Below are 8,969 nucleotides of genomic sequence, written 5' to 3'. Positions count from 1 at the left end.
GTCCTTAAGTAAACAATGAAAGCTGTTATCACAAATCTTGACATTGACCTGGGCATCATTTAGTTTTCAGTTACCAGTCAAAGCAGCAACAAAAAGAAGGATGCTTGCACGAAAAGCCAGAACAGGCGCCTGGTTGAAAAAAGACAGACAAGTACATTGTTTCCACAAGACAGCTGATGTGCTGTTGCTGCAGCAGTTAGGAGGCGAGTGTGGAAACACTAGACTGCCATGAATGGCTGGAGGGCGAACATCATCTTGTCGTCACACTCGGTGGCAGTCATAACAGTTGAAGTAGCAGCAGCCGACAGCCCAGGCCAGACTCCAGTCACAAAACTTGTCCTCATCACCAGCTGCCTTCAGCAACAAGTGCTCCCATGATTTAGCCACATCTTCTGTCTCAAAATATTGTCATCACCTTCTTTCTATCCATCCGCTCGCGTGCTTCTGCAGGCGCGCGCGCGTGTGTGTACGTGCGTTTGTGTAGTGTGTGTGTGTGTGTGTGTGTGTAGATGCGTGTGCATGAATGTATATTGTGAGTGCATGTGTGTTTTTGTGAGTGTGCGTGCGTGCGCGCGCGTGGTTTTCCATGCCTGCGTTGTGTTTACTGGATGTCAGTTATGTCTAGAAGTAGGATGATGGCACAAAGAGAGAAAAAAAACCGAGATAACGAGACAGGAGAACTGATGACTAACGCTTTTTCTAGCGATGTAGACTGGCTTTACAAGTTCTATGAACATAACGATGTCAGCAACATTTTGTCGGTCGTCGTCCAGCGCATCCAAAGGTCTTGAAAGGCTAAAAATAACTACAAAGGATTACCTTTCCGCTAATGATCGGGCAAAGCACAGTGAAGATACCATTTCCCCCAAATCTGAGAGATTTCTCCACTTTCGTTTCGAAATCCAAACATACAAACACGACCTTGAACAGAAGACATAAAATCGTGACGTCACGAGGGGTTAATTAACACGTGTTCCTACTTTTCCGATGGGTTCAGGCCGTCACGTGTCACTAACAAAGTTATGAACTCTCTGACGTCAGGGATTTGACCTCTCTCTGTGAATGGTGATTTGTGGAGGGATGCTTCGCCACGGGGGAAAATGTATAGTCACCCTGAGTTGGGGAAATAGTATCTGGCATTCAGCTGATTATTAACCGAACATTAGAAAAAATACACCCCATTAGTTATTTACCCTCGAGTTCATGATGACATGCCATTAGTCACTTAAAGCCAAGCTTGACCCTCTAGTTCATAATGACATCCCATAGTTCATAACTACATCCCATTAGTCACTTAAAGCCATAGCTTGACCCTCTAGTTCATAATAACATCCCATTAGTCACTTAGAACCATAGCTTTACCCTCGAGTTCATGATCTGCTCCAACTCTGTACACCCACCTCTGTGGAGGCCCTAACGCTCCTCATTTAGCAATGCTTAGTTGGAACATCGATTCCATATGTGAAGGTCTTTCCATTTTCTCACATTTTTAAAGTTTTTTTATCTGTAAATGTGTAAGCTCTGTTCACCTGCCATCAGTGACGTACTCATCCCATTCCCATGCTTCATCATCCATCAGTGACGTACATCCATTACCTTCGCTAACAAGAACACCTTGTAACGAGTATCAAAATACTTTAAGATAAAAAAAAATAACCATAGCCGATGTTTCATCCAGAAACAAGGTCTGAAAGTAAACAAAGCAAGAAATTAAAAATAATTAAAAAAATTAATTCTAACACAGTGCCTGGCATTCACTCAGATGCTCCGATCATCTCGACAGAAGTGTTGGGTTGCTTGGACTTGTGCATCTCTTTCGCATGTTTGTAGCTAAACTTCAGTTGGAAAACATGGCGTACTGACACTTTTATGGGAGAAAGGAAATTCCAGTTCTCGTGAAACTCGTGCCAGCAGCCAGACGAATAAACGCTCGACAGTCCGGACTGGTACAATACGAGGGACTAGCGACCTGCACACAGGGCATCACGCAAGGCAGTCATGCAAGCAAAGATTTTCTGATATCAGGACCACACAAAGCCCACGCCCTTTGTGACCCCCTTAAATGTGCTTAATTGCAGCAGGTTGACTCAGTTTCGTTTAAAAAAAAAAAACAACCTAACTTTCATCGCAGTAAGATCTTATTGAGAGATAGCGCACCAGAGAGAGAGAGAATAGGAAAGCAATCAAGAGAGGGAGGAAGAGGAAGGGAGACAATTGGTGCTTTTATTCCATGTCAGCAAGTAGAGCTATAATCATGATAGAGCAGCTGGTCCACACACACACACAGCAAAGCTGAATGGGGGAGACAGAGGCAAAAGGCAACATCCAAGCAGACAAAAAAGATGGAAACGAGCCTTTGAAAACATAAGAAAGACCCACAGATGCAGAGATGAACGGAGGGAAGAGTTTGGTTGGGGAAAGATGGTGCGATAGGTGGGCGGCCCACAAGATGGCCCACTGGCATTATTGATAGATGATATCTCGCTCTACAGAAAGGACGGAGTGAGCAGCTGTGAACGACATCGATTTTACCCGATGGCGGACGGTGCTGGTGTTGGCACCAGAAACATCGTATTCCCACAGGCTCCTGGTCCTCTTCCATTGCAGACTGGACTCCACGAGGCTTCTCTGAATGAGGATTGAGCCTCTACTCACTGGGTCTCCTTCAGCCACAGGTAAATCCCTCTAGAACCGAAAAAACCTTCTTTAGCTACAGACTGAGCCTCCTATATATACCGAAAGGTCTCATATACGGCTACTTAGGGGACTGAGCTCCACCACTACACACTGAGATGTTTTCAAGACTGAGCTTCCCCAATGACTGATGGGGTCTTCTACACCTACAGATTTTCTCCAGGTTCGTCGCATGTCTTTCAGAATGCAATGCTAGTATGACAGCCTGATAATGTTAAAAAGATGCTCTCAGGTACCTCGTCGTGTAGTGACCAGATGAGGCAGCAGATTCTTTGATCTCACAGTGGAGAGTAATTGACGCACATGTACCAAAATATTAAAAGAGAAGTAAAAATAATATGATAAGAATAATAATAATAATAATAAATCAGTCTGACATAAAACCTGAATATACCAGCACAGGTTCCTCTGTCTCGTTTCGAGACACGCCGCCCTGTCCCCCTGTGACGTCTGTCAGCGCCCAAAGCCGACATTAACATGGTAAGAACGTCACCGTCGAGCGCAGAGAGCGGCAGGCTGCCGAGGGTCAGACGAGGACGTCAGGGTGACCACTGCGAGTGATCGCCTATCAGTCTTGTGTGACAGTCGATGCTGAAGTCGACGGCGCGTGAACGACGGCAACACGCGGCCAGCAGCGCCCTCTCTCGGGTTTCCTGTGCTTGACGGGATGCTGCTGCGATGGAGAGGCTCGCCTTCACGCAACACGTGACATGATATTCTCATGAACGTCACACAAAGGCTGTTAAATCTGTCATCTGGTGTTTGGAAAACACTTTTCCCTGTAACTGTTTAAGAAATATCTTGTTTTCCACGTTTGCCGCGATATTTATTACAAGTGTTTCTCAAACCTGTTTGACAAATTGTTTCGCTCGTGTTCACGTTTGAGAACACTGTTTCTGAGAACGAAATTCGCTCAGCGTAATGGCCGCCAAGGGCCTGCAACTGTATTAACCCATATATTACAGACATTTTTCACTTTGTTGTGAAATAAACCCTAATTGTGGGACCTGTCTGGGTCCGAATGTCAAAACACGAAAGTTTCAATCATTCCTGGGTCTTTGTGCAGATGGCGTTTTTGTCAAAGATGGTAAATGAATGAACAGCTTTGCCTTCAATCTGAGTCAAGGTAAGGCCACACTTCTGACATCACAGTCAATATGACATTTGTCACATCAGTGCAATGGCTTCTTTGGCCTCAGACCATGAAATTCCAGGTTGTTTGTTGACCTTGGACATGTTGCCGGATGTTTCCAAACACTCGCTCGTCCGTGAACTTCTCCAACGGTAAAACTGCTTCTAGAAAATATTTTTCCAAACTATTTTTCTTGTGTTTCAGAATCTGTTTGTTTGGCACACACGTATCGAACTTTTTTTTTATTCTTTTGTCTTGTTCTTCGTGAGTTTTGGTATTTACCGACGTTGGAAAGCAAACAACACTAAGATGAATACTCAGCTATTAGCGAGAGAGGATGAAATTACTGTAACAAATTACATAAAATTCAATGCATAATTTATTAATGTAGCATAACCAACGTTTTTCCCTTTTGTGCAACGAGCACACATGAAAGGCTATAGGATTACGGACAAAACGTTTGCCAGCAATTAACCAGTTTTATAACAACAAATAATTTTTGCAATGCATCCCCGGGGGACATAATCGGAATTCAGGTTGATTTGTGTCTGGCATCTTGGCTCTTGCCGGGTAGTGACAGACGTGGGCTGACACTCACAGGAATTAGTCACAACTACAGACAGGGGTCACGAGTTCAGACAGGATTCCTCCTCCCACACAGATATGCCACATTCGTCTGTGTCGTAAATAATTTATACACATTTACACTAACTGCCATGCAGACACCAAATGGCAAGACAGGTAATTCACTTTGTTTGGATGGTGTAAAATCTGAACAGGTTGCAGATGCACTTTCTCCGCTGTTATCTACCCGGACGTCTACATCGGGGGTTTGGAAGGAGTGAAGTAAGGTGTGGAACATTGTCAGTGGTCAGGAAGCCTTTGTGCTTCTCTTATGTCTATGTCAAGTTCTGCCTCATCCAGATGTGTGTCATAGTTCATCCAGATTAAATTCCAATTTCCCCAGTCATCTAGGGATCATGCGGTTTAAGGTTCTTACCTCCCTTTTCGTACCTGTCTGCCAAAGCTTGGAGGTGTAAACTCCATCCAGTCCCAGATCAATAAAAACAATGATAAAGAAAATTTATGTATCGCACTTCCAGACTTAGCAGACGGCTCAAGGCGCAATACAAGAGAAAGGCTAATAAATGTACATAACACACACACAGTGCAACATGTCGCTAAACAAACGGGGAAAAAAGAGTGGAAAGCTAACATCCAGTTGTGGGAGTGGAAGGCTGAAATCGTTGCTCTGCTGTACTACATACTCTGTGTATTGTGAGTTGTTACAGGTGAGATGACTCGTCTGTTTCAGGTCGTCTGTCGTCAACTGTTGTTATCGTGGTCAAATGCTTGCTACGTGATGATCAGTGTAAAAGTACAGTTGACTCACATTTCATTGTTCAATTATTCGCGGGTTTGCCATCAATAATTCAATGCTATTCGTATTTTTTATTTTGTATATAATACTGGAGAAATCGTAAATGAACGCCACTTGAAATTTAAATGTGTACAGGTGGACTGCTGTCTGTCTGCCGAGACCACCGCTTAGCTCTTGTGACGTTCTCTGATGTTAGTCTCGGCGAGCCTAAACAATGTGACTAAACCGGAAGCTTTGCACACAACTGCCTCGTTTTCGTTGTTAACTGGAAAAACTTGTCTGCCAGCAGTCCAGCAATACAAGTTCGCGATTTAATAGACTGTTTCAGTGCAGTAATACAGTAAAGATAGCGTATTGATTGCTTTGTTTTATGATGTCACATATCAACGGTAATGAGAATGAAGGGGAGGACAGCTAGAGTTACTCATGAATTATACACATTCCAGGGAGTTCGGTGTCCTGAAGCCCCGCGTATACCGAGGACCAACTGCACTTAAAGTTGAATCTTCCCCAGATGGAACTTAATGATGTGTGCTGAAAACTCAGTGGATGACATCACTGACCAAATAACATGTTGTTCACCGTCGCCATTATTGGCTGGGAGAGGGTTAATATGAACCACAGTCAGCTGAAATGTAAACAAATGGAGACAATCAAGTTAAAGCTCTCTGTACTGCCAGAAAAAATTGAAACCATTTGTTCATCGTGGTTTATACGCTATACAAATGTGTAATGCTGTCAGATAGGTGTAACGCTGTTGTAATGCTGTGAAATAAGTGTAACCTATACAAAGATGTAATACTGTAAATAGGTGTAATGCTATACATGAGGCACTCAGGTCTCACAACTGTTGGCAAACGACGATTAAAATCTGACGAAACAAAATTCAAGAATACTTTTCCAAATTGCGGGGTCGCTGGGTGTGAGGGGATAACTCGTATACCAAAAACTAGTGTTCAGGGGATATAAAACCCACAGGGGAACAGACGACTACATATGAACTGATGTCGAACTTTATCGATATAGACAAAACTACTATTTTTCATGTTTAGCGAATGAGGAACAGTCTGGAAAGCCTGGACATTGGGACAGGATTGGCCCAGTTCTCTGGGGAAAACGCGGAACTTGTGAAATTCTTGTCCTCCATGAAAGCAGCTGCAGGCTGCCGGGGACAGCAATAAAAACAAGGATTTATGGCCCATCGGTCTGGCGGTTATTGCAGTTGTCCACAGTTCACAGACAACGTGGCTTCAAAAGAAACGCACTGCTGTAGGTTATTAAACAAAATGTGGGGTGGAAGCCTTCCCACGGTGAGATTGGTGTCACTGGATGACACAAACTGCCCAGATCCATGTCAGCCGGTGCCAGGGCTTCGATCCCCAGTCTGCAGTCGTCGACAGTTCCAGGTTTGCTTTCTTCTCGCGGATAAAGCTGACGATTGTGTAAGACTGAAAACTAAATATTGGTCTGGAACTGTAGGGGAAATAGTAAGACTGGAGTAAGTAGAATAAATAAAGAGAAAGACTGGTTCAACAGCAGCGCTACGGTTGGTGAACCGGAAACGTCCTACGACTGATCAATGCAGGAAAACTGAAAGATGGGAGAGAGAGGAAACAAGAGAAAATAAAATTGTTGATGACATCTGTATATGTGTAAATAGAAGAGCAAAAGTGTTGTTCCTTTTTTTTTTAAGATTTGAGTCACATTCCAACAGATGTTTAATAATATGAAGAAAAGCATGATGATGATGATGATGATGATGATGGATGATGGATATTGAGATGTTTAATATTTTTTATACTTTTAAACTCACAGATCATGGCATGTTTTTTATTATTTAAATCCACTCATTCTCTTCTTTCTGTGTCATACAATCAATGTGTAAGAGTTTATTGTAAAATTATTTTGAACTTGGGTATAATAATAAGTCTACATTCACTAGGTTCCAGTCGACTTTCACAGCTAGGTTCAGACTTTACACACACTGAATTTCATCAGTTTGGTTGCCTTCGCAGTTCTTTATACAAGCCAGTGGTTAATCTGTTACAGATTGGACAAGATACATAATTCTCTGAAGTTGACATTAAAGGAATTGCCGAGGCCAAGAAGTAAGACTGAAAATTAGTATTTTCTGTGTCCTTTCTTGTGAACAGCTTTTGCAGATTTTAAAGTTTGCTCTTGACCTCTTGTTGTTGACTTATGCTTATATTGATGCTCACCCTTGTAACAGCTTTGTCACAGACAGTGCGGCTTCTGTTTAATTGTGCATTAATCGCAAATTTTAATTCATCGGTGGATGAATTCAGTCAAAAATTCTATAATTTATTAGCAAATTGTTCATATTGCATAACCACTGTTGGAGTAAATTTCTAATACATTATTGTTTTTGTTCTCTATGTGACTGCATCTATATATTTTGATATTTCACATTTGTTGCCAACTGTAGATTGTTATTGTGTGATTGTTTACTATGAAATCTTAATGCCCCAGTTCAGGCCATAAACGAAAGAGTTACTGTCCCAAATCCGTGGCTGTGTCTTCTTAGTGTAAGCGCTTTAAGTCTGCTGATGATGAGAAGGTGCTATAACGTGTGCTTAATTAACACATGTGTCCTAAAAATTGTTTACTAATGGAATTTTGCATTGACTTCTGTGATTCAGTATGATTTTCAGAAGGATTTGCGGTCATGGCTATTAAGGAAGAACAATGGCCTTTACTCATAGATCTTGCTATGGGTGAAACTGTGGTGGTGGAACTGTGGATCATACTTGCGCTGGATGAATCAAGCGCCTTCTCAAGCTGAATAATGTAATCTGCGGGCGTTAATTTCCGTCCTACTTTATCGCATGTGGCATTTTGTGACATATAATTTGCATTTTGATGCTGTGGCGTCATGTATGCTTGTGTGGTGTGTGCATATGTGCCCAAAGCCTCGATATGGTGTATTTGATTTATTATTATTTAAGTTTAGCACATCTTTAATTATTGAATCTTCAGTGCAGTCGTTCAAACATATTTGTGATGTCTTGTAAATAAAATGCAGTTCATATCATTGTTACCTCTGTGTGCAGGAAACCGGTCCACATGGATGCAATTACAGTTTAGAGCATAGAAAACGTTTGGCCTTTGGCCGTTGATTTCCCTACCAGTTCAATAGATGAGAAAAATAAAATTTGCCAGTCAGATAACATCCAGTTTTTGGCTAAATGTTGATATTAATTCTTTTGAGATATTAACTCAACTTTGTAACCAGGAAAAATTTATAAAAGTAGACTGAAAGACCCAAATAACATTTATTTTATTGTGATTTTTACCTTTGCTAGCATCTAAGATTAGGATGCACTTTAAATTACGTCAGGATAAAGACATTATGAAATCTCTAATGCAGATATTGTTGACTTCTGGGGATTTACATACAAATATTTGGTCGCTTCGTCAGGTATGATCTCTTTCGCATGGGTTTGAGCATTAGAAAGGCGCGAGTAGTGGCTTTGAAAATGATTTTTTCATGGCAGTTTGCCTAAAACAAAAAGCCCACGATTTTTTAAAAATTGTGATTTTTTTACTTATTTAAACAATTTTTTCTTTCAAACAGTTTTTTTCAAAATGAAATTAACCGGTTTTTTTTTGTGTTTTGTGCCCCCGAAAATTTTTTATTTGGGGGGATTTTTTAAAATATTATTTGGGGAGTAAAAGTTTGCTTTTCTCTTTTTTCGTTTGTTTTTAATTATTGTGATGAATATATTTCGCTATGATATTTTT

This window comes from Pomacea canaliculata, linkage group LG3 (assembly GCF_003073045.1).
Source record: "Pomacea canaliculata isolate SZHN2017 linkage group LG3, ASM307304v1, whole genome shotgun sequence".
Lineage (NCBI taxonomy): Eukaryota > Metazoa > Mollusca > Gastropoda > Architaenioglossa > Ampullariidae > Pomacea > Pomacea canaliculata.
This window is presented reverse-complemented; position numbering follows the sequence as displayed.